The following is a 14,141-nucleotide window of genomic DNA, read 5'->3' as shown; positions in this document are numbered from 1 at the left end:
TGCACAGGCGCCAGCTCTGCTGAGGAGGGGGGGTAGTGGGGCGTGTGCTCCCTCTGGACTTTCACCTGCAGCCTGGACCAGGGCCGGACTGGCCCTCGTTTTACCTTCTTTTCTTTCCCTCCTCTCTACCCTCTTCTCCCCCTCTCTTTTATCCACCGTATATAATACAGCTTACATGTCATCAAGTAGGAATGTGGCCACTTCTAGTGCAGCAAGTTGGCTTACAGTGGCTTAAACCAAAAAAAAAAAAAAACAAGTTTTGGCTTTCCAGATGCAAGAAGTCAGGGCGGTGCCTGAGCTTGGCACAGATAGTGTCAGCTCCCCAGCCTCTTGTCGTAATTCTGTGCTGCCTCCTTGGCGGGTGGGTTCTCAAAGATGAGAACAGGCTCAGGGAGATGAGCTCAGGCTGGCTGCTGCCGCTCCAGACGACACATCTGCATTCAACGCAGGAAAAGAAAGCAAGAGTTTTCCTAAAATCCTTTCCCCTTCCAGGGCCTGCTGCTTATGTCTTATTGACCAGAATTGGGTCACACACTCGCCATTAGCTTTTAGAGCGGTTGGGAAGCTGAGTTTGACTGGTACAGGCCTCTCAAGTTGAGGGAAACAAGGGAGAGGGGGGTTGCCAGTGGGCACTGGACGAGGCCACCAGTGGCATCCACTGCACTTCATAATTTACACAGGCCCATGATGCAGTTGCACTGGCCAGATCTCAGCGTCCCTTCCGGAATCACCATCAAGTGGCCTGCATGCAGCTCTTAGGCATCTCAGAAGGCCATCCCGGTGCGTCGTCTTGTGCGTACGAGCCGAGGAGAGGGCCCGCACGTTTGGGTCCACTGCTGACCCTCCAGGAGACCCCGAGGAGGCTTCAGACCACACACCCCTGGGCGTCTGCGTGTCTCGGTGGCTTGTGAAGGAACTGTTGGGCTGATGGTGATAAAATTTAATCCCTTGTTTAAAGTTCAGAGACACACGTTGTTTAGTTGATATTTCAGTCCACAGTTGTGAAATAAAAGAGCCATCAATAAATACTAAAATTGGGTGGCGGCTATAGCACAAGCCACTCGCCAGTGGGAGAAAAGCAGCTGCAGGGAACGTGCAAACGTGGAGGCCGAGGCGTCTGAAAGAATCAGGTGCTTTCGCAGCGGCCTCCCGAGCTCACGTCCGAGCTGCTGCTAGGACAGACCTTGCCTGGCTCCCAGAGGCGGCCGTCTCCTCCCTCCGCAAAGCAGCCACTTGCCAGTCAGAATTCTTAAGTTGTGCCAGCCTCATTTGCATGCTCATTTGCATGACTTTCCCCCGGGACTTTCATCTGATGGTGGGTGGCACACAGGACAAACTGCAGCTTCATTGTCAAGGCCTCGCCATGCCCAGCTGCTTTCTGCCACCAGCCAAGGCCTGGCCAGGGCTAAAAGAAGACACGCATACGTGCCTCTTCATTATTGCTCTTCCTGAGAAGAGAGGCTTGAGTCGATTTATGCAAATTGCCTTGCACATTTCCATTGCAGACTTTATTACTGTCTCGTCTGAATGTGGATGCAGAATGATATTGCATAATAAATGCACATCGCCGAGCCGATTTCAACAAGTGCCTCAGGAAACCGCTCTCTCCTCGTGGAGCAGCGGGGCCAGGGGACGCTGTCCTGCAGGGGGAGGCGCGTCATTCACAGCCACTCTGTGCTGCCAGTCCGCACCCTGGTGACACTGTTTAATGCCACGTTCTGAAGGAGGTAACCGTGGATGCGGCTGTGACACCTGCACTTGTTAAGATTCCTCACGTTTTGTATAAAATGAACTGCCTGCCAAGCAGTGCAGTTTGCAAGCACGAGGATATTAGAGGAATAAACAAGCACCGCCGGGTTTGGGGTCATCTCGCACGGCAGGGTGTGGCGGGCCGGCTCGGAAGGCCCCCGGCACCGCTGGGGAGGGGAGGTGGTGGGGATCGGGGACCGGCATGGCGTGTCTTACTCTCCTGTCCTTGCCGCCCTGTGGAATGGTTAGCAGCAAGAAGAATTCACCCCATACCTCCTCAGAGAGGAAATGTGCAGGGACTGAATGCTCCGGCCAAGACTCGGTGGCAAGCCAGAGGGGGGCGGGGGTCTCCTGTAGAACCCACCTCTCTGAGGGCCAGCCTTTCCCAAAGCTGTGGGAACACTCCGTTTATGGGAATTGTTAAAAGCACTGCAAGCCGAAAGGCTCCTAGGGTGAAGTAGCTTGGCAAGTGTGGGGCCTCGCGGCCCGGACCTGTGTCCTTGGTGCTGAGCCTTTAACATGCCATTGTGCTCTGTGGTTCTCTGGGGACCTAGAATTTGCTCCTTTTCCCAGAAATCTCAGAATTTCCTCTTTTTTTTTTTCCTGAAGACTCTCTGATGGGGTCTGCATTTCACGTAAGCGGCCTGAGACCCCTTGATGGATAGTCTTCTGTGGAGGGGGTTCTCCAGCCCCCTGGAAATCCCGGTCCGTTGGCCACTGGTAATACTTGCGCTTTCTGTTTGTGCAGCCTCTCACAGAATACAAAGTACCTTCATGCGTCCTAACTCGTTTGACCCAACTTAGCCCTTAAAGGAGGCTGCACTTAGCCCATTTCACAGGTGAGGAAACGAGGCCCAGAGCGGCGAGGCCCTTTTCCCGGGCACCAGCGTCTTCTGATCCCCAGTCCAGCCTTCCTCCGAGCCCACCACCCCCTGCCAGCCACTGGCAGGGAGACCCTCTCTGGGAAAGGAATCAGAGCCAGAAGGGGGGCCCCAGGCACGCCCCCAGCCAGGCCCCCTTGGGGGCGCCCTGCTAGCTGCATGGCAGACCCTCGGGGCAGGCCGCATCGGCCCCGGGCGCACCGACCCAGAGCCCCAGGCCGCTGGCGGCCCCCGGCCCCCTGGGTGCCAATGGCCCAGGAAGGTCCTCCACTCCAGCCTCCTGCCTCACCGGGCCGGGCCTTGTCCTGGATCTGGGCCTCATCTTCAGAGCGGAAGTGGCCCCCCCATCCCCACTCCATCCACACGCCTACCCGCACCAGCCTAACGCACCCATCCGTGCCACCTGCAGTCCTTCCGCACGCACCTTCAGGCTCCATGCACACGTGTGTCCTCACTCGCACCGTGTCTGCTCCACACAGGCGTGCACGCCCCGTACCCGTTCCCGTCAGCGCATGCCCACTCAGCTGACGCAGTGCTGACCTCGGCAGCCTCGGGGGCACTGGCAGCTCACTGGGAATTGCGAAGCTGCTGGGGCCTTTTGTGGGGCAGTAGGGCCTACCAGGCAGCTCCATGTTCCTTTTGCCAGGTTTCACCATACGCCTCCAAAACAGAACTGACAGTGTCACAGATGCAGAGGAAAAATAACACCCAGAGCCAGAGAGCGAAGGAGGGAGGGGGGCAGTCGTAGCAGAAATACTGCGTGAGGCAGCGGACTTGGCCCAGTGGTTAGGGTGTCCGTCTACCACATAGGAGGTCCACGGTTCAAACCCCGGGCCTCCTTGACCCGTGTGGAGCTGGCCCATGCGCAGTGCTGATGTGCGCAAGGAGTGCCCTGCCACGCAGGGGTGCCCCCCGCGTAGGGGAGCCCCACGCGCAAGGAGTGTACCCCGTAAGGAGAGCCACCCAGCGCGAAAGAAAGTGCAGCCTGCCCAGGAATGGTGCCGCACACACGGAGAGCTGACACAACAAGATGATGCAACAAAAAGAAACACGGGTTCCCGTGCCGCTGACAACAACAGAAGCAGACAAAGAAGATGCAGCAAATAGACACAGAGAGCAGACAACCGGGGTCAGGAGGGAAAGGAGAGAAATAAATAAATCTTTAAAAAAAAAAAAATACTGCATGAATTGGTGTGGAGAAAGTGGCCATGGTGGCTGCTGGGGGTAGGGAGTGGGAGGAAGAGATGTGATGTGGGGGCGTTTTCAGGACTTGGAGTTGTCCTGGGTGGTGCTGCAGGGACAGTTACTGGACATTGTATGTCCTCCCATGGCCCACTGGGTGGACTGGGGGAGAGTGTGGGCTGTGGTGTGGACCATTGACCATGAGGTGCAGCGGTGCTCAGAGATGTATTCACCAAATGCAATGAATGTCTCATGATGATGGAGGAGGTTGTTGTTATGGGGGGAGTAGTGGGGTGAGGGGAGTGGGGGTATATGGGGACCTCATTTTTTTAAATGTAATTTAAAAAAATAAATTAATTAAAAAAAAAAAAAGAAATCCTGTGTGAAGTTGAGCATCCAGCTCTGAGTCTCCTGGCGGGAACTTCCCCCAGGAAAGGAAACGCTGTGCCAGTTCCCATGCACTTGTGACAAGCAGCCCGCAGGTGCGTGTGGTGAGCCAGTCGTCGTTAGCTCTTGAACAGGCTGGTACAGCAAGCCAGGGACCGCGGTCAGGTTTAAACCCAGGGTTTCCCTGGCCAGGCCGCGAAGACGAATGTGCAGTGGCTTGGCAGGCAGGATGTCAGGGGGCCGTGCGCCCCGTGAGGTGTCGCTGCCCTCACTTGGGGTTCGTGCTGCAGACCCTCGCCGACAGCCGGCGCGCACTGCCAGCCTCACCTGGCTCGGCCACGGCCGACACCATTCTGCAGGGTGTGAGCAAAGTTGCCTGGGCCCGTGGCTCTGAGAATCCGCGTTGGCCCAAGACAGCCTGGAGGACCCAGCAGAAGGTAGAACACGCATCTCCTGGACAGAGCCCGCAGCCCCAGGGATCCAGCAGCACCGCCTGCTCTGAGCTGAGCTCCCTTGACTGGCTGCTCAGCCCAGCTACTTCCTGGGGCCCCGCCTGACCGTGGGTGTCCCCTGTGGGGAGGACAGTGCCGATCACACCGGACCCGGCATGGCGTGGGTGTCGCCACACATGGCCACATGGCTCATTCCAGCGGTGCGGTTGCACGTGTCTCCCGGAGAAGCGGCACCGTGGGCCATCCCTTCGAGGCTCCTGGAGCTGGGATGTGCTCCAAAGATGCCAGCCCGTGGAAGTCTTCTTTTAGTTCCTCATCCAGCATTAGAGAAGGTGTAAGACCCCATGACCTTGCTGTCCTGCTCCATGGGCAAGTCCCTTCCCTTCTGTGAGGCTCTGGTTCATCTTTGGCAAGGTGGTCCTAGCCATGCAGACCCAACCCGCTGCCCCGTCCTTGTTAAAAGTGCCCTTGCCTCATTCACCCAGGCCGTCTGCCTCTTTCACCCTCACAGTCCTGCAAGTCCTTCTTGACAATTCACACGTCCCTTCCTCTCCACCCTGCTCTTTTCTTCCCACACTCCTTGCCCATCTTCTGCTCCTTTGTAGCACGTTCCTAATTTCTCCCTTGCCTTTGCCTGTTCTGCATCTTGCAACCAGAACGATCTTTCCAAAGCCCAGGCTACAAGAGAGACCCAAACCCATTATCCGCTCTGGAGTCCGTTTGAGCTCTAACGTTTGTCCACTTCTCTGGCTCCATCTTGTCCTCTCCCCAGTTGCCCTGCACAGTCCACTGGTGTTGTGAAGAAGATGCATGGCTCACCCCTCAGAGCCTCTGCTGAAGCCACTCCACTCATCTAGCCCCGACAGTCGCTGCATTACCCCGGTGTGTACCACTTCCACTGCTCTCGTTTCCTCCTGAAGATCCTCTTTTCCATTGGCATCTTTTCTCTTCAGTGTCATCAATGTCCTTTGACATTTCTTTTAGGGAAGTTCTGCAGATCAAAACTTCTCTTTGCTTCCATTTATCCAAAAATGTTTTTATTTTCCCTATGCTTTTGAAGATCTGATCCCTGGGTTTTAAATTCTGGGTCAGCTTCTTTTTTGCTCTCAGCACTTGATGATGTCATTCCACTATTTTCGGGCCTCCATTGTTCTGATAAGTCAACCATCGTGTTTGTCATTGTTCCCCTCTATGGAATGCATCATTTTTCTCTAGCTGCTTTCAAGATTGTGTCTTTATCTTTGGTTTTCAGCATCTTGGCTCTGATGTGAAAAGGTGGGAGGTTTTGTTTTTGGTGTGTTTTTTAAAATCCTGCTTAGAGTTTGCTGAGTTTCTTGAATCTGTAAATGTATCTCATTTACCAAATGTCGGAAACGTTTGGCCATTGTTCCTTCAAATGTATTCTTTGCTCTGCTCTTCATTTCCTCCTCTTCTAGAACTCCATTCAAAAATATGGTGAACTGCTTGGTGGGATTTTTTTCTTCAGGTTGTTCTCTCTCTGCTTCCTTTTAGATAATTTCTATTTAGATCTGCCTTCAAGTTCTGACTCTCTCATCTGTCTTGCTGTTGAATCCATTAGTAAGTTTTTAATTTCAGATACTGTATTTTGCAGTTCTAAATTCCTTTTTGGTTCATCTTAATAGTTTGTTTCTCTGCTGAGAGTGTCCATCTGTTCCTTCATTATGAGCATATTTTCCTTTATATACACGAGCATAATTACATTAGCTCTTCTAAAATAACTGTCTGCTATTTTTGGCTGCTGGATCATCTCAAGGTTGATGTCCATTGATTGCTTATTTCTTATCGGCCACATTTTTCTCTTCCTATGTCTAGTAATTTTGGGTGGTATCCTATACCTTGTGATTAAGATTGTGGATTCTCTATGTCCTTCAGAAGAGTATTGTTTTTTGTTTGTTTGTCTTAGTGGATGGTTAAATTGGCTAGACTCAAATTCTCAGCTGTCTTGTTTATAAAAATTCTGTTCAGTTTGTTGTGGTTGTTTTTGTTGGTTTCTTTGTTTTAGTCTCACCGGGGCTGCTTGGGGCCTGCTTCGGTCAGTCAGAGATTTGAGCAACATTTCTCTACGGAATTTGGGGTGCCCTCTCTGTGGCTTTCTCATTTCCAGAATTTTCTTCTTCACTGTCCAGCTGCTGTGGTAGCTCTGCACTCTGTTCTCTGATTTCTCAACCAGTAAAACGTGGGTTTCTTTCCAAGTTTTAGTCACCCCTCAGCTCCAGCCAGGGCCTGCCTCAAGCAAGAAGTCGTGAAAACAGGAGCCTCCCCCAGTGCTGCTCAGTTCTTTCAGCAGTTGACACCACTCCAGTGTCTTCTGCTTTTGTTCACTTTCCAGTGCCTGCAGACAGTTTTTTGTTATATTTTTTCAGGGTTTATAATAGTAATTAGCAAGACGGTTGGTCTGAGGGAAGCAGACCCTGCCCCATTCCCTCCCTCTGGGGCGTTTCTCCCCCCCCTCCCAGCCCCCCTTCCTCCCCCCACCTTCACCTGCTGGAGAGTCAGTATTCACTCAAGGACTTGCAGAGTTGCCCCACCTTTCCTCAAGAAAAGAACCGTGGCAGGGGCCATGGCTTGCTCTTCTCTCTTTCTACCTCATGGTAGGCACTCAAGAATGCATAACTACATCATATTAATTTCTTTTTTTTTAATTTATTTATTTCTCATCACCCCCCTTTTGTCTGCTCTCTGTTTCCATTTGCTGTGTCTTCTTCTGTGACCGCTTCTATCCTTATCAGCGGCACCGGGAATCTGTGTCTCTTTTTGTTGCGTCATCTTGTGTCAGCTCTCTATGTGTGCGGCGCCATTCCTGGGCAGGCTGCACTTTCTTTCGCGCTGGGCGGCTCTCCTTACAGGGCGCACTCCTTGTGCATGGGGCTCACGGGGGACACTCCTGCGTGGCACAGCACTCCTTGCACGCATCAGCACTGCGCATGGGCCAGCTCCACATGGGTCAAGGAGGCCCGGGGTTTGAACCACGGACCTCCCATGTGGTAGACGGACGCCCTAGCCACTGGGCCAAGTCCGCTTCCCCCGTATTAATTTCTAATACCGTTTGCCAGAAAGGAGCTGCCCACGGAAGACCATGAGCACATTTTCCGTGTAGGTATGGTCTTCCTGGGAGAGGTTCCAGCTGGCAGAGGCTGGGGCCAGTCGCTTGTGCCTGGTATCTGGAAAAATAGATGACGCCAAGGAGCTAGTTTGTCTAGTAATGGAGACCTAGCCAAAACCCCCATAAAAGTTGTAGTTTCTGTTCTGTCCTTAGGGAGCTGGTGTCTTTTTTCTGTTAAAATGGCAAATGAACTTCCTCTTAAGAGGGCTCTGCTGAGCTATTATAGCTAATGACCATAAGGTTCTGAAGCCAGATAGGATGTGACCCTGCGCACAGACTCACTAACAGCCTCGGCACCATGACAGCTTGGGAAAGGAAGGGCTTTCAGAAAGCAGCGGAGGAGAGCGGAAGAGTGAAGCACAGGGCTTTGCAGTCGGGGAACTGGGTTCACCGGGCTGGGTTTTGGCCTTGATACCTTCATCTGTGTATATCGCCTTCTGCATGCAAGGGGCATCTCCCTCTGGCTCTCACCCCATCCAGGGGCTCCGGCTTTCCTCCTGGATCCCGCAGCCTCCCCAGACACTGAGTGCAGGACCCGAGCCTAAACAGTTGTTTGCAAACTTAACTGCCCAGATGACTTAGCCGAGAAGCTGTCTGGAATTCAGATTCCCAGGCGGACAGCCCAGAGAGTGTGACTCCATCTGGATGAGGGTTAGGATCTGAATGTTTAACAAGCTCCCTTTGTGATTTTGGTACAAGTGATCTAAAAACTATGGGTTGAGAATCACTGAGTCACTGGGAGTATGAGATCTTTCAAATATAATAGGGAACCTGTTAATTGAGGGGCTCTGGAGCAAGCCTGAGGGCTCAGAAAACGATTTGCAGAGGAAGTGAATCTCTGAATCACGAGCAATAAACAGGCCTTAACCATGTGGAAGCATTATTACTAGAGCGCACATGCGGCCGTTGGAAGCCAGCAGCAGGCCCTGAACAGCCTTGCAAGCCGAGCTGGAGTGCTTGGACTGTTTCCTAGGAGCAGTAGGGAGTTACACCGTCAGATTTATGTTTCAGAAAGATAACCTAGGCTGCTGTCTGAAAGATTCATTAGAAGCAGAGAGCCTGAGGGCAGAGACCAGCGGGAAGCTTTTGAGGTTATTCAGGTCAGAGACTCCAGGTCTGAGCTACAGCAGAGGGCTGTGGTGGTAGGGGTGGCGGAAGGGGACAGGTGAGAACAATTAGGAGTCAGAGTAACCAACTCAGTGATGGTTTTAAGGTGTGAGAGTAGACGAGCCCAGACGTGAAGAGGAGGGCGTCGGGGGTCCCGGCAGATAGGAGCCAGGCTGTGGAGGCCCCTCACTCAAGAGGGAGACCCGGGGAAGCAGGCTTGGAGGGAGGGAGAGGCTTCCTTGGGGCACCCTGTGCCTGGTGAGGCATCTAAAGAACAGTTAGATGGAGGTGCCTCCTCCAAGTTGCATATGTGGCTCTGGGGCTCAGGACAGAGGTAACCTGGGATGTAAATTGGAAAGACATTCGTACACCATATTTAAAGCTGTGAGAGTAGATGAGCTCCCCCTGAAGACAAAGCACCAGGGAACACCAGCATTTTAGGAATGGAGAAAGGAAGAGAATCCTATAAGAGACCAGTAAGGAACAGAAGTTTAAAAGGGAGAGAAAGCTAGAAACAAGTAATATCATGGAAACCGAAGTAGGAAAGAGTGTCAAGGAAGAGGGCTTGGTCAACCAGGTCAAGTGCATCAGAAAGAGCAGCAGGTAGAGTTTGGCCTGTAGAATGTCCTTAGAATTTAAAGATGAAATGGCTACTGGTCACCGTATCAAGAGCAATTACAGTGGACAGAGGGGCAGAAACCAGGCAGCCCTATTTAAGCAATGGGTAGGAGGAGAGGAAGTGGAAACAGTGAGTATGGGGTCATTTTCCAAGAAGCATCTCCACTGAGGAGAGGTGAGATATTGGCAGAGAGCTAGAGAACAACTTACACCCTAGTGTCAAGGAAGGATTTCTTTTTAAGGACGTCAGAATCTTGAGAATGTTTCTTGGATGAAAGGAAAAAGTGAATAGAGAATTTGAGGTTGAAGACAGAAGAGAAAGGAGATGACTGAGAAATCATCGGCTTGGAGAAGTTTACTCTGATTAGGAGAAGCAGCCAGCCAGACCTGGAGGACTGTGGAGATGAGGCTGGACACAGGTCCACAACTACCATTTGAATTCTGGCTTTGCCATGTCTTGCTGTGGACTTTGGGCAGAGTCTTATCTCTTGGACTCACCTGTCTTAGCTATGATGTAAAAATAAGAGCCTAACTCATAACATAGGGTTGTTACCAGAATCAAATAATGCCCATAAAACACTGAGCATGGTAAATGTTTAGTCCTTGTTACTGTGCTCATCACTGTTGTGGTGGTTGTTACATCGGAGGGTAAAAGCAGGGAGCTGAGCTGGTTTTGCCCAGTAATATAAAGTAAGGGTCAAGGTCATTGGCTGAGCGTGAGCAGCACTGGGAATGGAGCAGGGGCAAAACAGGGGGAAATGTTATGAACCGCCACTGAGGTGGGTGGGAGTGGAGCAGAAGGCAATCAAGGACAAGTAGCATGTGTTTATATTTGCCCAGATACTTGCCATTCCTGGTGCTCTTAGGTTCCTTCTTTAAAGATTCAAAAATTTCTTTCAGCCTAAAACATTTCTTGTAATGAGGGTCTGCTGGTGACAGATTATTATGACTTCCCTTTGTCTCCTGAAAATGTTTTTGTTCTGCGTTTTTAAGATTTATTTTATTTATTTCTCTCTCCCCACTCCCTCGTTGTTTGCACTTGCTGTGTCTGGTCCTTGTCTTTGGAGGCGCTGGGAACCGAAACTGGGACCTCCGATCTGGGAGGGAGGCGCCTAATTGCTTAAGCCACCTCCGGCCCCTGCTTTGTTGTCTCTTGTTGCCTCACCTTGTTGCATCGGCTCACCACGCCTGCGTCCCACACCAGCTCGCTGTCTTCTTTAGGAGGCACGGGGACCTGAACCTCGTGCCTCCCATGTGGTAGGCGGGAACTCAATGGCTTGAGCCACATCCGAGTCCCTCTGCTGTCATTCTCAAGGGACAGTTTTGCTGGCTGTAATATTCTAGATTGTCAGCTTTTTGTTTTCAATTTTAGTACTTCAAAGATGTGTTCCACTGATTTCTGATGGAATGTTTCCTCTGTTGTTTCTGATGAGAAATCAGCCATCGTTCTGATCATTCTTCCCTTGAATGGAATGTGTTCTTTTACTTTCTGGCTGCTGTTAAGATTTTGTCTTGAGTTTTAAGCAATTTGGCTATGATATGCATAGGTATGGTTTTCTCTGAATTTATTTATTCTGTTTCAAGGTCATGAACATCTTGGAACTGTGGATTGAAGTTTTTAATCAAACTGGAAAAAATTTTTGGCTATTATTTTTTCAAATATGTATTTTCAGTTGACTTTCTTTCTGCTCTCCTACTGAGGCTCCAGTTGCCCATATGTCAGATTACTTGTCCTAGAAATTCTTGAGGCTGTGTTCATTTTTATTGCATCTTTTTTTCTATCTATGCAGCAGTTTGAACAGTTTCTTTTGGTTTCTCTTCGAAGTACACTGACTTCTCCTCTAAAGTGTCCTAGCTGCTGTTACTCCCATCTAATGGACTTTATTTCAGATAGGTATTTTTCAGAGTTAATATTTTCATTTGGTCCTGTTTTAGAGTTTCCATATATCTCTTGCAAGTCACACATCATATCCATCTTTTCCTTTCTATTTTTCACATATTTATAAGCATTATTTTGAAAGTCCTTGCCTGTTAATCCACTGTCTCAGTCACCTGGGGTCTATTTTTGTTGAGTTTTCTTTGTGGCTTGGATTCCCTACTTCACTACATGTTGTAGTAGTTTCCTGGCTACTAAAACGAGTACAATACAATGAGCTGGCTTAAACCACAGCAGTTTATTGGCTCTCCATTTTAAGGCTAGGAGAAGTCCAGTTTGAGGTATCAGCAGGGCAGTGCTTTCTCCCCTAAACTGGTGTTCCAGGGCTGGCTCCCAGTGACCGAGGGTCTTTGGCTCTTCCAGCACACGGCAGTGCACGTGCTGCCACACGCGGCAGAGCCTTCTTTCTATTCTGGGCTCCATTGACTTCTTACTTCTCCTCCACGTGACTTTGTTTCTCTGTGTCTGAATTTTATTCTGCTTATAAAGGACTTCAGTAGTCTGGACTAAAGCCTGAGCAGATTCAGCAGGCCACACCTCAACTAAAAATAATGTCTTCAAAAAGTCCTGTTTACAGTGGGTTTACACCCAGAGGAACTGGCCAAGACTAGGAACATGTTTTTCTGAGGTACATAATTCAATCACTGACACACATCTAGTAATTTTTTCTTGGGGAATGGATATTCAATATAAAGACTGTTGGATTCTGTTTCCTTCCTCTGAAGAGTATTGAGTTTTATTTTAAATTTAAGTTAAATTATGGGCATCTCTCTCTCTCTTCTTGCAACAGGTCACATATCATGTTTAGGCTTTCTTAAGATGTATTTCAGTCTGGAGAGGGCCCCTTTTGCTCCCAAAGCCAGTCTTTCTGGGGTTCCATTGGGAAGCCCGAAGTGTTTACCAAGCCTGTCTAGCTTGGTTGGACTGCAAAGTTTCTCAGTAGAAAAACTAGTTAAATGAAGGATCTTACCTAGTCCTCTTCCCTTCCTTCAGAGGTTTTAACCCTTCCATTTTCTGCTTGCTTTTGATTACTTTTCAGTGTTTGCAAATTGCCGTTATATTTGCCTAAGGGTTTATAATAGTTATCTGTAGTAGGGCTAATCTCATACAAGGTGTTCCACCAGTATTGGGATCAGGATTTAGGAATATGTTCATGAGCAGGGATGATGGCTCAGCCCCAGCTAGACACAGGCCTGTTGTTTGACATCAGTCTGTACGGTGGCAGGAAGATCTTACGTGGCTCAGTGGCCTGGCTGGGTGGAGAACAAGGCCAAAACAGGTCTGAGAGAGAGTGGACAATTAAGGGACCAAAGGCTTCTCTGGTATAGAAGGAGCATGGAGGTGGGAATCAAGGTCTTAGAGGGCTGAAGAGATAAAAAGTTGGCCTTTGTAAGCCGTGGTTTCCTCACGAGCACCTATTTGGTCAGGCAGTTGGTAGGCACAGTAGAGAAAGTGTGTGGGTGTCCAGCAAATGGTACTTAGCATTATGGAGGCCACTGAGCTGAGCTCTGGCCAGGGCTTGGTCCGTTTCCTGGGGACTTCTCTGCCCTCCACGGGTGCTGAAGCGCTTTGTGCACACGTGGGGTGAACCGGGCTCCACCCTGAATTCTCTTTCCCACGACGGTCTGTGGAAGCAGTCCAAGGCTGCCGAAAGGCCTCCCGGGGCCAGGGACTCAGGCTCCCTCTGCTTGCTTACCTGTCATCACTGCTCTTTCACTCTCATCTGCATAGGCCAGTGCAACTCGCCACCACCATGTCTGCATTCCAAGTAGTGGGAAGAGGAAAGGGGGCAGCTGTGGGCACCCGTGAAGGACCCGTCCCAGAGGATGCGTGCATCACCTTACCTTCCCACTGGCGAGAATTTAGCCACCCAGTTGCAAGGGAAGCTGGGAGGTGTAATCTTTTTTGGGGGCAGGTGTGAGTCCATCCACACATCCGGGGTCCAATTACTGTAGAAAGGAAGACTACATATCGGGAGGCAATTGGCAGTCCCTGCCGCTGATCCGAGCTCAGGCACCTGGTCTTTAGCTCCAGGGTCACTCTACAGAAGGAGCTTGGCATCTTCCAGGGAGCACACTGAGCAAGGACGAGTTGAGAGTTCTACACACTTCGCACATTTCCCTTAAAATTATCAGTAGACACAGATTATGGGCTCTAACATATACTGATGAGCATCGTGTGACCACTAAGGAACACGGCTGAGCCCACAAGCCACTGGCCAGTTCCAGACTAGTTCCCTGATGGTGACATTCAAGACAGGTGCGCAAGGCTGGGAGCGAAAGCACTGACTGGCCAAGGTACACTGAGCAGAGCCTTCCGCTCCCCTGGCCTGCTCTTTCAGCTCCAAAGCGAGGGGTTTGGATTGAGCTATATCCAAGGTGTTTGTCTAGCATTCGTGGCCTAAAATTGTACAATTGCTTGACACTCCATATCTTTGCATTAACGCAAGCTTCCAGGAGGATTCAGGCACTTTAAATTCTTTGTGGAGTGAGTTGGGGTGAGAATTTGTCAACACGCATCCTCGCACGTGCACACGTGCATACGGGAACACCTGCACTCAGCCCCGGGCTCCTGCAGCCCTGGCGTCTTCTACTCTTTTGGGCTTACCCAGTCGCATTTTTTTTGTAATCAGAGGCCGTTGAACTCTTCCACACAGTTAGGCTTATTTTTAAGCTTTATTTTATTTTTGCTTCAAAATGCTCTTT

At 50.4% G+C, this 14,141-nt stretch overlaps 1 protein-coding gene across 1 annotated transcript in view; it reads left to right on the top strand.

The window, feature by feature from the left end:
- RAB6B (RAB6B, member RAS oncogene family) overlaps positions 1-14,141 on the top strand; it is a 70,883-nt gene that overhangs the window by 41,195 nt on the left and 15,547 nt on the right. The window lies entirely within an intron of this gene.

This window comes from Dasypus novemcinctus, chromosome 4, assembly GCF_030445035.2.
Source record: "Dasypus novemcinctus isolate mDasNov1 chromosome 4, mDasNov1.1.hap2, whole genome shotgun sequence".
Lineage (NCBI taxonomy): Eukaryota > Metazoa > Chordata > Mammalia > Cingulata > Dasypodidae > Dasypus > Dasypus novemcinctus.
The sequence above is the reverse complement of the archived record's forward strand: the minus strand, read 5'-3'. Positions and strand labels throughout refer to the sequence as shown.